This window comes from Callospermophilus lateralis, unplaced genomic scaffold, assembly GCF_048772815.1.
Source record: "Callospermophilus lateralis isolate mCalLat2 unplaced genomic scaffold, mCalLat2.hap1 Scaffold_194, whole genome shotgun sequence".
NCBI classification, from domain to species: Eukaryota; Metazoa; Chordata; class Mammalia; order Rodentia; family Sciuridae; genus Callospermophilus; species Callospermophilus lateralis.
In genome coordinates, this window is record NW_027512953.1 from 1,753,759 (window position 1) to 1,770,263 (window position 16,505).

Sequence of the window (16,505 nt, forward strand, 5' to 3'; positions counted from 1 at the left end):
TTTGACGACATAAAAATTCCCATGGGTTGAGGGCTGCTAGGTCAGGAGTCAGAACTGCCTATGGAAGGGAACAAGGTTTAGGGGCCCAGTTGGTCACAGACAGTTTAGGTCCCTAAGATTAAAGGGATGCAAGCTGGGCGCGGTGGCACAAGACTGTAATCCCAGTGATTCTGGAGGCTGAAGCAGGAGGATTCCAAGTTCAAGGCCAGTCTCAGCAATTTAGCAAGACCCTGTCTCTCTGGGGCTAGGGCTATATTTCAGTTGGTATAGTGCTTGCCTCACATGCATAAGACCCTGGGTTCAATCCTCTGCACCATAAAAAAAAAAAAAAAAAAAAAAAAAGATCCTGTCTCAAACTTAGTGAGACCCTGACTCAAAAGGATTGGGGATGTTGCTCAGCACCCTGGGTTCAATCTACAGTACCAAAAACAAAATCAAAATAAATTAGTTAATTAAATTAAAAGGGGATGCAGCTGTTTTAATCTCGGAAACCCCCTTGATCCAAATAAACAAGAGGTTTGTTTGCCTGAGGTTTTATGGAGTAAATGGCTGAGTTGGCCAGTAGCCCAGTATCCTGAATCAGGGTCCAAGAGTTAACTTGTTTGGGCAGCCTCTGGAGGAGTAGAGACATCTCTTGTGGGTACACTTGACAGTGTATCGTGGATTCCATGGAACGTGATAAAATTGTCTCTGGCCTATCCAGAGCTCTCAGAACACAGGCTTGGGTGAGGAATCAAAAGAGCGCTTCACTGGGCCAGCCTTACCCTGGGAAATACTGGGGAAGGCCCAGAAGGTGGTCCTCTCAGTGAAACAAAAAGAGAAATTAGGCAATGTCAGGTAGCTTTCTGGGCCTTGGAGGTGACAGGTCTGTTGAAATTCTAATGGGGATGGGTCACAGAACTTGGAAAGTAGTAAAGGCTAGTGATAAACCAGCACAGTGCTTTAAAATCACAATAAACTGGGCTCCTTGGGCCCTTGTGGCCTTTGCATATGCTGTGCCTGATCTTTGGAACAACTTCATCTCAAGCTAGTACATCTCTTCACCTCCCCAGGGAAAACTATGCTGTGGTCTATGGAATTCCTCTTGGGATAAGGCCTGAGTCCCAGGTATCTGCATCCCTCCCACCAACCCAGGCCTGGCCTGAATATTTCACATGACTATTTCTGTTGCAGGTTGGTAGTAACAATCACCAAAAGGCATGCCCAGTCAAAGGACACAGTACCTGTGGTGGCCTAGGTCAGTTAGTGAAAGTGATCAATTTATTTTAGGATTAGCTAACTCTCAGATACTTAGAAAATGCACATTGGAGGGTGTATTAGCCCAGCTATGAGGTGCAACAAGCTGTTTTTATTGTTATTATTATTTTGGTACCAGGGATTGAACCCAGTGTACTTAACCACTGTGTCACATCTCCTTTTTAATTTTTTTTTTTTTGAGTCAGGGCCTTGCTGAGTTGCTGAGGCTGGCCTCGAACTTGCAATTCTTCTACCTTGGTCTCCCAAATCACTGGGATTATAGGCAAGAGCCATCACATCTGGCTAGTTGTGTTATTTCTGAATATTATATAATAAAGAAGTGATTGGCTTCTACTGAAAATATTTTCCATCTTTAGAATATGACAGAATGTATTATAAAATTCACTTAAAATACAGAGCTGAGGTTGTGGCTCAGTAGTAGAGTGCTTGCCTAGCATGCTCAAAGCCCAGGGTTCAATCCCCACCATTGCAAAAAATAAAATTAAAAAAAAAATAGGGGCTGGGATTGTGGCTCAGTGGTAGAGTGCTCATCTAGCACATGCAAGGTGCTGGGTTTGAGCCTCAGCAGCACATAAAAATAAATAAAATAAAGGTATTGTATCCAATTACAAATAAAAAACTTTTTAAAAGATAAAAAAAATACTAAATAAAATAGAAAGAAGGAAAGAAAATCTACAGAACAGGAGAAAATATTTGCAAATATAATTGGATAAGGGCTATTATCAGGAATACATAAAGAACTCCTAAAACTCAACACAGCAACACCCAATTAAAAAAAAATGAGGAAAAGATCTGAATAGATATTTTTCCAAACAGCATAAGCAGATGGCCAGTGAGCACATGTTGACATTACTAGTCATTTGGGAGATGCAAATAAAATACAACAAGATGCCACCTTACACCTACTAGGATGGATACAATAAGGGAAAAAAGTGTTAGCAAGTATGTAGAGAAAAATGGAACTCTCATGCACTGCTGGTAGAAATGTATGGTAATACGTTTCTGTGGAAAACAGTTTGGAAGTTTCTCAGAAGGGTGAACATTCAAGAATCATATGATCTAGCAATTCCACTCCTAGGTATATATCCACAAGAATCAAAAGCAAGGATTTGAGCCAAGTATGGAATCCCACGCCTGTAATTCCACGCGATTCAGGAGGCTGAGCCAGGAGGATAACAAGTTTGAGACCAGACTCAACAATTAAGCAAGAGACCCTTTCTCAAATAAAAAGGACTGAGATAAAGAAGAATGAAATTTGCTGGTAAATGGATGGAAATGGAAAACATCATGCTAAATTAAATAGGCCAAACTCAGAAACTCAAAGGTCAAATGTTTTCTCTCATGAAGAAGCTAAAGTAAAATAAAGGAAATGAGGAGGAAAGGATTGGATATCATAAAGATAAAGGGAAGGTCAGCAGTGTATTAGATCAAAAAGCAGAGTGGAGGGATGGGAAAAGGGAGGCAATGCCGAATGAATTTTGTGCACATATAAATATACCACAGGGAACCTCACTTTTATGTAGAAGTAAAAAGAACCAATCAAACATAAATAAATAGATGAGCAAAAGGAAGTTTAGCAGAGTAGAGGAAGGGGAACAGGGAAGGGGAAGGAGGATGGGAGAAAAAAAAGGGGAGAGAAAAGGATGGGATGGTGAACTGAAATTGAATCCCATGCATGAGTTCATTGGGATGAACCCAATTACTATGTATAATTATAAAGTTCTGATTTAAAAATTAAAAAGAAAACTTTAAAACTATTTTAAAAATAAAAAGGGCTGAGCATGTGGCTCCCTGGTAAAGTGCCCCTGGGTTCCCTCCCCAGTAACAACAACAACAACAACAAAAAAGGTTAATAAACCTTAAATGAAAACAGCATAGTATTGGCACCAAAATAGACTGGTAGACCAATGGTACAGAATAGAGGACACAGAGACAAACCCACATAAATACAGTTATCTCATACTAGACAAAGGTGCCAAAAACATATTAGAGAAAGGATAACCTCTTCAACAAATGGTGCTGGGAAAACTGGAAATCCATAAGCAACAAAATGAAATTAAATCCCTATCTGTCACCATACACAAAACTCAACTCAAAGTGGATCAAGGACCTAGGAGTTAAACCAGAGACCCTACATCTAATAGAGGAAGAAGTAGGCCCTAATCTCTATCATGTGGGATTAGGCCCCAATTTCCTTAATAAGACTCCTATAGTGCAAGAAATAAAATCAAGAGACAATAATTGGGATGGATTCCAACTAAAAAGCTTCTTCTCAGCAAAAGAAACAATCAGTGAGGTGAATAGAGAGCCTACAGAATGGGAACAAATTTTTACCATACGCTCACTAGATAAAGCACTAATCTCTAGGTAATATAAAGAACTCAAAAACCTTAACACCAATAATAATAATAATAATAATAATAATAACCCAATCAGTAAATGGGCCAAGGACCTGAACAGATACTTCTCAGAAGATGATATACAATCAATCAACAAATATATGAAAAAATGTTCAACATCTCTAGCAATTAGAGAAATGCAAATCAAAACTACTCTAAGATTTCATCTCACTCCAGTCAAAATGGCAGCTATTAAGAATACAGACAACAGGGCTGGGGTTGTGGCTCAGCAGTAGAGCGCTTGCCTCACATGCGTGAGGCCCTGGGTTCGATCCTCAGCACCACATATAAATAAATAAATAAAAAGAAAGGTATTGTGTCCGACTACAACTAAAAAATAAATATTAAAAAAAAAGAATACAGGGCTGGGATTGTGGCTTAGCGGTAGAGTGCTCGTCTAGCACATGCGAGGCCCTGGGTTCCATCCTCAACACCACATAAAAATAAAATAAAGATGTTGTGTCCACCGAAAACTGAAAAATAAGTATTTAAAAAAAAAAAAAAAAAGATTTGGGGCTAGGGATGTTGCTCAAGTGGTAGCGCGCCAGGCGTGCGGCCCGGGTTCAATCCTCAGCACCACATACAAACAAAAAGATGTTATATCCGCTGAAAACTAAAAATAAATTTTAAAAAATTTAAAAAAAGGTATATTAAAAAAAAGAAAAAGAATACAGACAACAATAAGTGTTGAAGAGGATGTGGGGGAAAAAGCACACTCATACATTGCTGGTGGGACTGCTAGTTGGTGCAACCATCTGGAAAGCAGTATGGTGATTCCTTGGAAAACTTTGAATGGAACCACCATTTGACCTAGCAGCACAATTCACAATAGCTAAACTATGGAACCAACCTAGATGCCCTTCAGTAGATGAATGGATAAAGAAACTGTGGTATATATACACAATGGAATATTACTCATCATTAAAAGAGAATAAAATCATGGCATTTGCGGTAAATGGATGGAGTTGGAGAATATTACGCTAATTGAGGTTAGCCAATCCCAAAGAACCAAAGGCCAAATGTTTTCTCTGATATATGGATGCTGATTAATAATGGGGGTGGGGTGGGGGATCAAGGGAGAAATGGAGGAACTTTAGATAGGGCAAACAGGAATTTGGGGAAGGGAGGAGGCATGGGGGTAGGAAAGATGGTGGAATGAGCTGGACATTATTACTCTAAGTACATGTATGAAGACACAAATTGTGTGACTCCTTTGTGAACAACCAGAGACATGAAAAATTGTTCTTTATATGTGTACTATGAATTTAAATGCATTCTGTTGTCACGTATAACAAATTATAATAAATAAATGAATTTAAAATTTTAAAAAAGTTAAAAATGACAATTTTACCACAATTTAAAAATCCTCACTCAGGGCCAGTATGATAACACATACCTATACTTCCAACTACTTGGGAGGCTCAGGCTATAGTATCATTGGAGACCAGCCTGGGCAAGAGAGCAAGAACCCATCTCAAGGAAAAAACAAAAACAAAAACAAAAACAAAACATCTCAGTGAGATAGTGCACATCCATAACCCCAGCAACTGAGGCTGAGGAGGCTAAGGCAGGAGGATCAGAAGTTTGAGGCCAGCCTGGGCAACTTAGGAAGACCCTGTCACAAAATAGAATATGAAAAGGGCTGGGAACTTAGCTCAGTGGGTTCAATCTTGAGTACCACAAAACAACAGCAAAAACAGCTCACTCAAAAACGAAATGCAGGCCAGGCACCATGGTACATGCCCATAACCCTAGAAGCTCAGGCGTCTGAGGCAGGAGGATCGCAAGTTCAAAGCCAGCCTCAGCAACAGTGAGACCCTGTCTCTAAATAAAATACAAAATAGCGCTGGGGATGTGGATCAGTGATCAAGTGCCCCTGATTTCAATCCCCAGTCTCAAAAGAAAAGAAAACAAAGAAATGCACAATCAACTAAGTCAAAAAAGAGGCAATAGGGCTAGGGATGTGGCTCAACCAGTAGCGTGCTCGCCTGGCGCGCGCGGGGCGCTGGGTTCGATCCTCAGCACCACATTAAAAAAAATAAAGGTATTGACAACTACAACTAAAAATAAATAAATATTTTTTTTAAAAAAAGGAGGCAATAGGTGTAGAGGACTAGAGTGCAACTCAGTGAATACTTGCAGCATGTGTGAGGCTCTGGGTTGGGTTCTGAGCACTACAAAAAAAGCAAGCAAGGACAAAAAAATGGAGAGAAACTACTTGCAGCATACATATAAAAGTAATAAAATCCAGAACATATAAATAACCTTTGTAAATCAACTAAACAGAAACCCACTATAAAAATGAGCAGTGGAGCAGATACAATGGCATTAATCTGTACTCAACTATTTGGAAGCTGAGGAAGGAGGAATGCAAATTCAGGGCCACTTTGGGCAACTCAAAATAAAATTCAAAAAAGACTAGGATGTAGTTCAGTGAGCCTTGATTTGTTCTCCAGAAGTGGTGTGTGTGGGGGTGAGAAACAGTGATTTTTATCAGAAGAAAAACAAGTCATCCACAGAAAATAAAATTGCACATTAACTAGTAAAGTATAGCTTAAAATTCAAATGAAAGGTTTTGGAAGCCTTGTATCAGCTATGGATTTTGGTTGAGCCCTTAAGACAGGGAAGCTGCTTTTCTGGGAACTCCTGGGTGAAATTCCCAGGATGGCGAAAGCCCAGATCATCCTCCAGGTTCAAACAAGGCAGTCAGTTGGGAGATGGGCGGAACCTGACAAGCAACAAAAAAACTGTTTTTCCCCCACATTCTTATCCTGTTTTTCCTGAAGAAGCTCCTTACTATCCCCCTTGGTCTGTACAGCTATAAATAAAGCAAGTGCAAGTTTTTCTCTTTGTTAGGATCAGACCCATCAGGGCTATTCACCTGTCTAGCCCTTGCTTTTTAATAGATAATTCTTGTCTTTGTCTTTAATTTCTCTTTTTTTTGTAATATTTATTTTTTAAGTTGTAGTTGGACACAGTACCTTTATTGCTGAAGATCAAACCCAGGGCCTCAAACATTCTAGGCGAATGATCTACCAATGAGCCAATATCTAAGCCCCTAATCTCTTAATATTACTTTCATAGCTTTTATTTCCCAGCCAGCCCACACACCTGATAGTTACGCACTCCATCCTCATGCAGGATGTGGGCAGAAAAGTCATCTTTTATTCTTCAGATTGGCAAATGAAGAATTTTCTTTCTTTTTCTTTTCAATTTTTTTTTTAGTTGCAGATGAACACAATACCTTATATTTTATTTTATTTATTTATTTATTTATTTTTTGGCACTGGGGATTGAATCCAGGGCCTTGTGCATGCAAGGCACTCTACCAACGAAGCTATCTCCTCAGCCACTATATATTTATTTTTGTGTGGTGCTGAGGAAGCACTCTACCAATGAGCTACAACCTGTTTTTCTTAAAATTAGTTGATGAAGGTATGGGAAATGGAGTCCACCATGTGTAGCTGGTGGAGTATAACCTGGTTTATTTGCTCTCTTGGGAGGGCAATTTGGCCACATCTGATAAATACACACACCCTTGGATCCAGAAGTTGCAGTCTAGTGCTGGACAGGATGAATAGTTACTTTATCACAATACATCCATAAAAAGGAATCCAGGAGCTTGGGTTGTGGCTCAGCGGTTGAGCGCTTGACTACCACTGTGTGAGGCCCTGGTTCCTCAGCACCACATTAAAAAATAAATAAATAAATAAAACAAAAGAATTGTGCCCAATTATAACTAAAAAATAAATATTAAAAAAAAATAAGGAAACCAGTACAATCCAAAGGAGCTAGATCTGGATGTCCCGACACTGGAAATATATGTCTGAGATACTTCATAATACTGCTTAAAACCCAGCAAGTTTATTTTTGCTTGATATTTATGTTATGTTTCCAAATGATAACATCAAAGGTTTAGACTGCTGTTTGCAAGTAGTTTTCACAAATAATACCTTTGGGATTGGGTTGGCTTTATTCTCAGTACATGAGAACACAAATAGCATTGTAGCTGCTTTTTTATTTTCCTAGCTTTGGCTTCTCAGTCTTAGTGCCATCTGAATGTGTTCTATATGAAGTTTTATCAGACAAATTTAAATTTCTGTAAAAAAAATTGGTAACAATCTTGGGCAGGGGCTGTGACTCAGTGGTAGTACACTTGCCTGGCATGTATGAGGCACTGGGTTTGATTCTCAGCACTGCGTATAAATAAATAAGGGTCTATCAACAACTAAAATAACACTAAAAAAATTTTTGGTAACAATCTTAAGGCAAATGAACAGTTTTTATGTTGTTAACTAATTGCCCACCAAATATTATAACTAATTAATGTAGAATTAAAAATGAAATAGCTTAAAAGTGTGAAATGGTTAAAAACATCTAGGGTTAAAAACATCTAGGGGTTGGGAAAAGTGAGTTCATCTCACAACACACCAAAGGACCCATGTGAGTGTTCCATCAAAGATAAAAGGAAAAGTTACTTTCCTTATTATTATTGTAGGTTTGAGAGAGGGGCATAAATTAAGTAAAGTTTTTTTTGTTTTTTTACAGTTTTATTTTCATTTCACCCAAAATAGGCACTCATATAAATTTACTTAGTAAAAATTTTCATACATGGGAGTCCAATAACTTGACCAAGTTTGAACTTGTGATATAAAATTCACTACCTAGTTCTTTTTTTTTTTTTTTTTTTTTTTTGTGGTGCTGGTGATTAAACCCAGGGACTTGCCTTTGCAAGGCAAGCACTCTACCAACTGAGCTCTATCCCCAGCCCACTACCTAGTTTTTAAAGAGAGAATGTTATAGAGAATGAATCCCATTTCTCCAGTTTCTTCCTCAAGGGTAGTTTCTATAAATGAAAAAGAACAGTTTGACATGATTTTCTGATGATAATTCTACCTAAGAACTTATGAGAATATTATTTCCCTAGATTAATACAGCAGCTTCTTTTTTTTCTTTTAATATGCACTGCTTCATATGTCATCCTTGTGCAGGGGCCATTGTCATTCTTGTGCAGGGGCCATGCTATCCTCTCTGTATCATTCCAATTTTTAATATATGTGCTGCTGAAGCAATCACAATATGGCAGTTTCTTGATTGAAGAATTATACTTGTTATTTTCCTGGTTGCCTTCTTAGAAACAAGTATACATTTTTAGTACAGCCAACTTTTATTTTTCCATTGCCCCTAAGTTTAAAAATATTTGCATTATAACAGTTCACATAGTTCTACAGTTAAATAGTTTTAGTCATTTTCTATCATAACCAAGCAGACTCTTTTTTAAAAAGTCTTTCAGAATCCATTTAAGCTGTCATCATCATATACACAGTAAGAACAGCTGCATAGAACCATAAATCTATTTGTCAACCCTTGGAGCTTACTAATACATACATATAGCTAGATATGTGGAAACTCCAGGGAAGTGCTCCAAAGAGGCAGCCCTCCCAATTTTGAGGTGGAGCTGTCGTTCATGATGAAAATCAATCATTCCCTTTCCCTTGTTTATTGTGAGTTTGTGACTTATTCTGGAAGAGGCCACAACCTATGTCACGGCCCACATTGAGAGCAGGCTGTGTCCTGTCCTACCCATTCTCACTTTTGACATCATTCTGCCAAAGAACATACCCCTGGGGGTGATTTTGTGAAAAGTATAGCAGAAGTTTCTGTTCAAGGAGCATAGGCAATGGGATTGACAACTGAATTGGCTATAACAGGAGAATGGCCATGTTCATTACCCACTTGGGTTTATCCTTAGCCCAAAATGGCTGAAGAAGAGTGACACAGCTGATGGCACAGTCAGCACAGAGCAAAACTCCCACAGTCAAGGTCTGTGACTTGGTAGTGTTATCTCCGGATAGACAGTGGTCCTCTAGTGGCCCATAAGCTTGGTGTGCTGGCTGAAGCTGCATGCAGGCCACCATAAAGACCTTGATTTTGATCAGCAACATTATGAGCACTGGGGGCAGGACACAGCCAAAGAAATTAAAATATTGGGGCTGGGGTTGTGGCGCAGCGGTAGAGTACTTGCCTCGCACATGTGAGACCCTGGGTTCGATCCTCAGCACCACATAAGAATAAATAAGTAAAATAAAGGTTAAAAAAAGAAATTGAAATATATTATATAATTAATGAGGACCACATTCTTAAAGAGCAGCAACTTTCATCTATGGTTTCATCTTGGGACTTTCTTTACTGTGGTACTGTCTTTACTGTTCCACTCTAGGAATGAAGTCAATCCAAAGCTAAAGGCAAAGACCCAGAGGACAGCAATAACCATCTTCCCCCTGCTCAGGACCTAGTGACTAAAATTATACACCCAAGTGGGACACAGATAGGTGCCTGTCAACAGCCACAGCCAGGAGACTGAAGGGGAAGCTCTGAGCATGAGCAACAAGCAGGTGAGGAAGACAGCTGCCAAAGTCAGTAAAGCTCAGGTTGATGGTGATAGCAAAGAGAATAACCTTGGGTAGAGAGGGACCAGGAAGTAGTTGGCAGGCACCTGCAGCCACTCAACATGCCCACTACTGTGCCCTCCAGCACAATGCCCACTATATACAGCCTGTCTACACTTCCAGCAGCATGACCCAGCACCTCCACCTGCCTTAGTCAACCACATCTGGACAGTAGATGATAGACTCAAGCAAATCATAGCCATGTATAAAGGGGTCAACATCAGGTCTGGACTGCTAAGTGGATGCAAGGTACTGTTTCCTTGGAAACAATGAAGTTAATATGGGTAGATTTCTTTAGAATTTTATTTATTTATTTTGGCAGCCCTGGGGATAGAATCCCAGGGTACTCTAACCACTGAACTATAACCCCAGCCCTTTTTATTTTTTATTTTGAGATCAGTCTCACCAAATTGCCCAGGTTGGCCTTGAACTTTGATCCTCCTGCTTCAGCCTCCCAAGTGTGTGGGATTACAGTTGTGGGACTCCCAGACTCGTTAGAGTAGAACACATGTTCAGAAACCCCTTATCTCAGTCTCTGCCCCTGGGTGTAAATTCTGTCCATTTAGTGAGTTAGATCCCCCAGGCAAGAGTTTCATTCTTGTTTAAACAATTCAAACAGCTGTTTCCAATAGCCTATAATTTTAGAAAACAAGGCTGCTCAGTTAAGTAAGGAAGAAGTAGTCACTTAAAGCAAAGGGTTGTTAGGACATTTTTATGGTTGTGGTATGTATTTAGGAAAAATATTTCTTGTTAATTTTACCACCTTCAGGCAGGTGGTGCACGCCTGTAATCCCAGGAGATCGGGAAGTTGAGACAGGAGGAGTTCAATCCCTGGAATAAAAATAATAATAATAATAATAATAATAATAATAATAATAATAATAATAATAAAATACCACCTTCTATGTGTCTGTTATTTCAGCCTGATGAATAGCAGGGCAGATTTTTACAGTCCAAACTAATTTTGAGGTTTCCAGGGACAAAAACTGAGGAGGGATCTGCAAACTGATAAAAGTTAATTAAGAGGGATGGGATTGTTTTTTGTTTGTTTGTTTGTTTTTTTAAAGAGAGAGGAGAGAGAGGGAGAGAGAATTTTAATATTTATTTTTTAGTATTTGGCGGACACAACATCTTTGTATGTGGTGCTGAGGATCGAACCCAGGCCTCACGCATGCCAGGCGAGCGCGCTAGTGCTTGCCTAAGTGGTAGAGTGCTTACCTAAAACGTGTGAGGCACTGGGTTCCATCCTCAGCACCACATTTATTTATTTTTATTTTTTATTTTTGTTTTTTGTGGTGCTAGAGATTGAACCCAGGACTTTATGTGTGCAAGGCAAGCACTCTATCAACTGAGCAATATCCCCAGCCCCTCAGCACCATATTTAAAAAAAAAAAATACAATAAAGGTATTGTGTCCATCTACAACTAAAAAAAAAAATACATTAATTTCAAAATGAATTGGATTAAGTACAAATTTGAATTCATGCATGGCATTTATCCACATGTCAAGTGTTCAGTAATCACAGATTAATGGTTATAGTATTGAATAATACAGATAAAGAACATTTCCATTATTGCAGTAAGATGATAATTGAGAGTGCAGTCTCCGAGGAGTGATGGGGAGGGGGCCCTGTGGGAGTTGCAAACTAATGGGTTGTATTCTAAGACACATCCTTCGCAATGCTTGTGCACTCCTACGCTAGCTACGCGATTCCGCCACTCCAGGTTCAGAGCCTGAGGTTCGCTTGCAGAACCCCAGTAAGGTCCCCAAACTCTAAACTCCCAACAGGCGGCGGGTCCTTCTGCGACTCTGACTCTTGGACTTCTGGGAAACGTAGTCTTTACAGCGTTCCAGCCCCAGGAAGGTCTTAACCGCGAACTACAGCTCCATGCGGCGGGCTTTGAGGTTCCGGTGGGATTGACTACGGTCTCGTGTCTGCGGCGGTGGATGCTAGGATCGACGCCTGAGGTTCAGTGGAACGACGACTGAGATGCTGAAAATAGGGTGAGGAGGAGATAGTGATCACTCTGTGCCTCCCGTCGCTCCTAACATCTCCGCTGCTCTGGGGCTGTGGAGACGCCCCAACCTACGAGGAGCCGACTGAGTCCCCAGGGAGTCGTGGTGACAGAACGGCCACAACCGCTAGGGGGACTGGAGCGCGCAGGCTCTAATCTGAGGAGGAAGAGCTGCCGGAGGGTTATGGCTTGGCCGGGAGGCTGGAAGCGCATGCGCAAATGCAGGGCCTCAGGCGTCTGTAAACACTGAAGGGCGCCTGCGAAGTCGGAGCGTCTAGGGATCCATGCGCGGAGGAGGGGGGGGGGGAGGGGGGCGCTTCAGCCAAGAGAAGAGCAATTAAGTAGTAATGTAGCGGTCCAGTCATCTTTCTGCAGCCTTTTATGGTTTCCCAAACACAGCCCCCCTCATTGCCTCTCCTAATTAGATCCTCACACTGTCCTTTTACAAATGGGACAAATCAAAGAAAGCCACACAGCAAGAGTCCCAGCATCACAGAAAGTTAAGGACCAGGGAAGGACCAAGATTTCAGGGCTCTAATCCAGGCTTTGCCTTTGATTTGCTGTGTGACTTGGGTATTTTTGTTCCCTTGGGAACCTAAGCTTTCTCATTTATAAGTGGATTAGCTTGTTGGGAGAATCAAACGAGATCCAGGGATGAAAATGAAATTCCCAAGCAGTCTATAAAGGCAAAAGATTATTATAGTTAGGTGATTGCAGACTGAGGGACCCATTTCCTCTTTCTACAATTTGCAAAACTGAGAGTGCCAAAAGGGGTAGGGGCTTGCCTCAGGTCTCAGCAGCCTGTGAGCAAGAGTGAAACCCAACCCTCCTACTTTTGGGCCTGGAGCCCTTCCTTGAATCCAAAGGAGCAGTGTGTCTTTGTTGGATATAGGTGTAGAGAAATAAACTGTTTCCCTGAGGGCCTGGGCTTCTGCACATTGGCCTGTTGGAGGAGTGTCCTGCTCTGTTGAGGTGACCACCAGAAGCAGGAAACTGAGGAGTATCAGGAGAATCCTGGGGGAAAAGAACAGTGTTGCTGGAGATGCTTCTTGGGACTTGACAAGGGTGAGTGCAGGAGCCCAGTTGTGACAGATGATGTGTCACTATTAAGGGGACAGATTAAATAGAAAGGAATGGTAGGACTTGGACTCTGTTTTTGAGCTTGAGAGGCACAGATGACTCCAGTTGGGCCAGTGGCAGCTGGAGGTGATACACCAGCTGGTCTGGGTGGTGAGGAGAGGAAGTGATGCACATTGAGGTGAGGCTGTGGGAGCCACTAGTACAGATGGAAGAGAGGTGGTAACTTGCCACCTGCAGGATCATGCAGCTGCTCAACAGGGAAGTGAACTTTTCTCTGTATCTTGTAACAGAGCTGGGCTATACACAGCTGTTTCCCTATGGAGAGCTCTTAGAGGTTCTAGGGGTAGGTTGTGGTAAGAACTGGGAGATCCTGAAGTTTGATTGCTGTTTGGACCTCCTCGGGCAAGTAAGGCAATTTGGCTATTTATAGAAATAGGAAATCCAAGATCCTCCCCTCTCTCTAATTCTCTGGGCCTTCACTTGCTTCTGTTTTTCAGCCAGGGAAACTGAGACTAAAGAAGAAAAAGGACTCTCTTAAGGACACATAGGAGTTGGGGGACAAGTAGACTAGAATAGGGATTTTTTATCACATAGCAGTAATAATGACATCAAACATTTATTAGGTATCTAATGTGTACTCTGAGAAGAGCTTCCTTGGGGTAGCAAATGGAAACCAGGATTGCAGTCAGACCTGCCTGGTTTTTCACCAGCCCTCCCAGTGATTCTGGGTGAGTCACTGCCCCTCTCTGAGCCTCCAGTTGTTCTGTAAAGTGGAGGTGGTAAGCCTTATCCAGGGCTGTCTTGAGGTTTAACTATAAATTAAGTTAAAACCTGTTTAGTGCACAGAACAGCACCAGGCACATAATAAGCACTTAATAAACACTGGCCACTGTTGTTCCTTGGGAAGACAGGTTGAGACAGTCAGGTTGCAAATGGGTTCTCTTCCAGCAGACATGCAGCATCCCCTGGTCTGCCCATGTCCCTGATTCCTCCATACCATGCCCCTCATACTTCTGGAAGCCAAGGGAAGACCCAGGTCCCCATATTCTCCTCTGGCCTCAGAGCCTGGCAAAGAAAGAGATGTCTCCAGTGTTAACACCTCCACATGCATTCCCCACACCTGAGGCCCACAGTTGAGACAATTCTTTCCTGAAGTTGTATGTTACATGCCTGGACAGACCAGAACTGACCCTGGGATCTCTCCAGCCCCTTCAGGGTAGGGGGTTGTACCTGACTTCTCTTCCCTGTAGGGCAGAAGTCCAAGAAGACTGACAGCAGGTTCTTGACCTGTGTTTCCCCTGAGTGGAGCAGGGATTGGGGGCAAGGAGGAATTTGGGTGGAAAACAGGCCTGCCAGACACCCCACCCCCAGACCGCCCTGCTTGATGATGGAAGCCTGACACAGTGGTCATTTCAACTTTGATCCATGATTGACTAATAAAATTCTGGTTGAACCCCTTATTTATAAAGGAGGAAACAAAAATCTAGCACTGCCAAGAACTCACTGAGAGCCTCAGAGAGGAGGGAGGATTCTGGTTCAGTATATAGCTTTCTGACTTCAGGTGAGGGCTCTGCCCAGCAGATGAATTGGAGTGGGCAGGGCTTTACTTCATCTCTCCTTCCCCTAGTTCTGCTTTGAGCCAGACCTCAATGTGGCCACCCCACCCAGGCACATGAGCTCTAGTTGGGGTTGAGGGAGTTGGGAATGTGGAAACATCAGGGAAGGTGGGGTATAGACAAAAAGAAGGCCAGAGCTGACCTGGGGCAAGTGGGAGCAGGGAGCTCTTGGTGTGTGGCTCTTGTGGGATGCTGGGGCCTTATTAATCAGTCTGAGGTAGCAGAAGATAAAAATACTGTGGGAGCACACTCCTGGAGGAGGCTAGCAAAGCAGATTCAGGAATGAGTCATAGATCCCTGGCCCTAAATTTAGAAGGTGCTGAAGGAGGCAGCCTTCCCCTGGGGAAGACTTGGAGATGCCTGCTGACCCAGGGCACCAGGGATTCAGGGCAGGAAGGAGTGGTTGGCAGGAGTTCCCTGAACCGTAGCACTCCATCCTATAGCTGAGCCTGCTAGAGGCCTGTTCCAGGGGTAGATCAAACCCAGAATGAACCTTAACACAGGACAGAGCCTTCAGTCCCATTCTTAGAGTCCCTGGGAACCCACCCACTCAATCCCTTCACACAGTCCTGAGAACCAGCCTCTGCAGTGAGGACATCTCAGAACCGTGCTGCCCACTGGGTGGGCATGGCCAGGCTTCCTGTGCCACTCGCGCTGCCATTCTGATATCTATTTATCAGACACCAAGGAGAGGGGTATGGATGTAAGAAGCTAATGCCATTGAGTGAAGGTCTTTCAAAGGGGACCCAGCCAGACCTTTTGCAAGCTCCTCTGAGAATTGAGGATGAGGGAGAGGGACAACATGTCATCGTATCCACTTTTGCCTTATTCTCAACCCTCCAGGCTCCAGATTAACACAGGTCAGGAGAAGGGAGAGGAATCAAGGAGGACATGCTTTGGGGACAGATGCCAGACCTGGGGGTAAGGAAGCTCAGGAGATAAGATAGACAGTTGCTGTGGCATTCATTGAGCACTCAAAGAGCCTCCTCTTTCATCCTCCCTTGCCCATCCTCCAGAACCTAAAACTGGACCCCTGCACTGAGAAAAGTGCTCTGTCCTCATTCTGATGATGGAAATCCTCGTAGTCCACCCATCTTAGAAGTCAGAGAGCTGGCCGGGCACAGTGGCACCTTATAATCCTAGTGACTCAAGAGGCTGAGGCAGGAGGATTCCCAAGTTTGAGGCCAGGCTTAGCAACTTAGTGAGACACTGTCTCAAAATAAAAAAAGATTGGAGGCAGGTCATGGTGGTGCACACCTGTAATCCCAGCGGCTAGGGAGGCTGATACAGGAGGATTACAAGTTCAAAGCCAGCCTCAGCAATGGCGAGGCACTAAGCAACTCAGTGAGACCTTGTCTCTAAATAAAATACAAAATTGGACTGGGGATGTGGCTCAGTGGTCGACTGCCCCTGAGTTATATCCCTGGTACCCCTGCCAAAAAAAAAAAATTGGGGATGTAGCTCACTGGTGAAGTGCCCCTGGGTTTAAAAAAAAAAGTGGGACAGCTGAGACACAGAGAGGTTGAGTAATGTTCTAGATCACACACTGAGTAAGGTGTTTTAACCAGACAGTCTGGCTCCCTGGCCCAAGTCATTTTCCTAGACTGCTGAGCTAGGTACTTTACCCCATCTGTCAGGCCTCTTCTTCCATCCTTCCAGGCCCATCCTCCAGTCCCTGCACCCAGAACC

General features: G+C 42.5%; 1 non-coding gene across 1 annotated transcript; it reads right to left on the reverse strand.

Annotated features, from left to right (window-relative positions):
* Positions 1–8,624: 8,624 nt before the first annotated feature.
* LOC143389241 (U6 spliceosomal RNA) lies at positions 8,625–8,732 on the reverse strand. The gene has a single exon (XR_013090120.1). It is a non-coding gene; the product is annotated as a U6 spliceosomal RNA (small nuclear RNA).
* Between the last annotated feature and the right edge of the window lie 7,773 nt (positions 8,733–16,505).